Source organism: Lactuca sativa, chromosome 5, assembly GCF_002870075.4.
Source record: "Lactuca sativa cultivar Salinas chromosome 5, Lsat_Salinas_v11, whole genome shotgun sequence".
Taxonomy (NCBI): domain Eukaryota; kingdom Viridiplantae; phylum Streptophyta; class Magnoliopsida; order Asterales; family Asteraceae; genus Lactuca; species Lactuca sativa.
In genome coordinates, this window is record NC_056627.2 from 124690690 (window position 1) to 124694444 (window position 3755).

The window sequence follows — 3755 nt, forward strand, 5'->3', positions numbered from 1 at the left end:
TTAAGTCATATGTGTCAGGGTTTAGGGCTTATGGAATTAAGTCATATAGGTTAGGGTTTTGAGTGTTGTCGCATTAAGTCACATGGGTTAGGGTTTAAGGGTTATGTCATTAAGTCACATGGGTTAGGGTTTAAGGGTTATGTCGTCATTAAGTCATATGGGTTACAGTTTAACGGTTATGGAATTAAGTCATATAAATTAGGGTTTAATGACTATGACATTAATTCATATGAGTTAAGGTTTAAGGGTTATGACATTAAGTCATATGGGTTAGGTTTTAAGGGTTATGACATCAAGTTGTATGGGTTAGGGTTTAAGGTTTATAAAACAAAGTCATATGGATTAGGGATTAAGAGTTATGTCATTAAGTCATATGGGTTAGGGTTTAGGGGTTATGGAATTAATTCATATGAGTTAGGGTTTAATGATTATGACATTAATTCATATGGGTTACGGTTGAAGGGTTATGGCATTAAGTCATATTGGTTCACATTTAGGGGTTATGAAATTAAGTCATATGGGTTAAGGTTTAAGGGTGATAACATTAAGTCATATGGGTTATGGTTTAAGTGTTATGACATCAACTCATATGTGTTAGGGTTTAAGGTTTATAACACTAAGTCATATAGGTTAGGTTTAAGGGTTATGTCATTAAGTCATATGGGCTAGGGGTTTAAGGGTTATGACATTAAGTCATATGGGTTAGGGTTTACGGGTTATGTCATTAAGTTGTATGGGTTAGGGTTTAAGGGTTATGTCAATAAGTCGTATGGTTTAGGGTTTAAGGGTAATAGGATTAGGTTATATGGGTTAGAGTTTAAGGTTTATAACATTAAGTCAAATGGGTTAGGGTTTAAGTGTAATGAAATTAAGTCACATGAGTTAGGGTTTAAGGGTTATGACATCAGGTCATATGAGTTAGACTTTAAGGGTTATGGTTCTTTGGTTTCTTTGTGCTAAAATATTAATACATATGTAGGTTTGAAAATTATGATTACATTACAAGGTTATTAAGTTGAAGATAAAAATAAGAATAAAAAACATTTTAAAATAAAATAATGTAATAACCAATTTTTTTTTTATTAAAAAATGAAATATGTATTTTCTAAATTTAGGATAGGTAATTTTTTTTAGATATTTTGATATTCCCTCTTATATTTCTAAAATATTTCAATGTTCCCTCCTTTATTTTTAAAATATTTTAAATTTTTCCCGAACCTGTATATCAAATAACCTAATCTTTTGACTCGGTCCACAAAACCCCTCGCAACCACCTCCTCATCGAAAATCATTTGCCTCCTCTCAGCCATCTCCGTTCATATGCTAGAATCTCCGGTTCAGTTGAGTTACAAACAATCTAAAAATCCACATCATTACTATATTTGAACAACCTTCCACATTTATAACCTCTTTTCTCAAATCGATATCACATTCACCAACAACAATTACAGTCAATTGAACCCCACCATGAGCGACAACGCGTCCACTACTGTCAGCGCCTCCTCGACCACCACTGAAGAATCTCCGATCACCAAAACTTTGGTTGTCGGAAGATAGGCTGACGAGCCCGACGACATCTTACAAAAGCCCGAATCATCATCCACTTCCTATGCTACCTCCAGAATTGTACTACTCTCTCACACATGTCCATATTAAATTTATTGTTAGTTTTCCTATGCTACCTCCAGAATTGAGATTCTTTTTCATATGTTTTGCTTGCTCTTGTCTAGGTTGTATTTTTTGCTGCCCCTATTTTGCGTTGTTCATGTGGTTCTTGTTGCTATTGTTTGATTGGCATAAATCTAATTACCCGAGTTCATTGAAGGTACTACTTTCACATTTACTTTGTGGAACATTGATATGCATACAATCTATTTGTGTAAATGCCTAACTGAGAGTACAGTGGCCATGGCAAGAAATTTTTATCTGATGTTAGGAAATTTCGGATCAACTATGACACTTTTCAAAACTGATGTTGGTGGTAATAGAACTGTAAGTGTTAACCATTCCTTTTTGTGTAATTTTGATTTGTATATTAATATATTATATTCCACTTATATGCATATTTGACTATTTGTCTCTTCTTACAAAGGTTATAGAACAAGTATTTAACTAACCCATCTAAATTTCAGAAACACTTACAGATGGTTTATCCAGTTGCACCAATGGTCTTTTGTGGCTAACTAGGTTGGTTTACGATTCTACCCTCACAGTAATATATTATCCCAAATAATTAAAACCTCCAAGACACCCTTCATAGCGATGGACTTCATAGTAGAATTGTTATGTAACATAGTGGAGCACAAGGATTGGAGCATGTAACAAGTTTGTTCTGAAGCCTACACTAAGACACTCTAGAAATAGTATGGATGGTTAACTAGTTAAACTTTCATGGTATCCATTTACATTATTACATTATTATAATTTACAAAAATTAAATTTATAGTTTATATGAAAATACATCTGCTATCATAGTTGGCCAGAAGAAATAATTTGAAGATTTATACAAGCCCATGTATGTTAGAGTTTGGGTTGACTATCAGGTTTTCTATTACACCAAGAATTGAAAATTTTATATTTTATATAGCATAGTCTATATACAAATACATCGGCTATTAGATTTTTATTTCTCTTTGCTTCTTTCTTTTTTATTGCACATATATAGAGGAAACTATAATCCAGGTTACAAAATGATCAAATGGGTTATAATGTTACATTAAAATGTATATTTAAGTGTAGGAGTAGTAGCAGATAGTATTTTTGTTTGTGTTATGGCATTTTCTAAGAACAATAACTTATTTCTAGTTTAGGTTGTTATAATTTTCAAGGATGATAATTGATCAAGCAAATGAAACTGGCCACAAACATTGCAATGGTCAGTTCTTTGATTATTGGCAATGTGTAGACAAATGTGTAAGTTTATTATTATTATTTTATCAATATATTAAATATGTGTTTATCTGTAACCTTTATTCGTACTTTTTTAATATTGAGCCTTATTTGAATGCAGGTTGCACCTAGGCTGTTTGCAAAACTTAAGTAATGGAGATACATATTGAGGTCACATTTACATTCCAAAAAAAATGATGAACCAGAAGAATATAGAGAGCTTGTTATTAAACAAAAAGAGTAAAAGGAAGAGCTTAAGGGAAAAAAAGAGTAAAAAGATAGACCAACACAACACAAGAATTGAGCTGCTTAATAAACAACTGCAATCGGATATGGATGTTATTAATGCTTTTAAACAACTATAGAACTTGTAGGTCATAGAGTGTTGATATGTTTATTGCAAAATATTTATTTTAAATTAGCCACTTTTTATTTTCCATGTAATAAATATTTATTGTTTTATTTTATGATATAAATGTTATTGGAATTTTTGTTATTTTTGTTTTTATAGATTGGTACAAAATAATTTGTGTTTAATTTCTAAATTAATTATCCATCCATAGCAATGCTCTTTGCTATGGAAGCATTTCTACGCAATTTGTTATGGAATCTGTTATAGAATATAGACCATGGATTTTGCTATGGAACCAACTCCATAGATTTAGCTACAGAGTTATCACCACGGATTTAGCTAGGGAGTTATCACAACGGATCTAGCTAGGGAGTCGCCACAACGAATTTAGCTAGGGATTCATTACCACGGAATTTGCTACAGATCCACTACAACGAAAATTGTGATGGAAGAACTACCATGGAATTCACAACGGAATCCTACAATGGAATACATGACGGAATATATCTACAAT

General features: G+C 32.0%; 1 long non-coding RNA gene across 1 annotated transcript; it reads left to right on the forward strand.

Annotated features, from left to right (window-relative positions):
* The first annotated feature begins 1245 nt into the window (after positions 1-1245).
* LOC111881473 (uncharacterized) lies at positions 1246-3397 on the forward strand. The gene is made up of 3 exons (XR_002846833.3): positions 1246-1626; positions 1731-2913; positions 3011-3397. It is a non-coding gene; the product is annotated as an uncharacterized LOC111881473 (long non-coding RNA).
* The last annotated feature ends 358 nt before the right edge of the window (positions 3398-3755 follow it).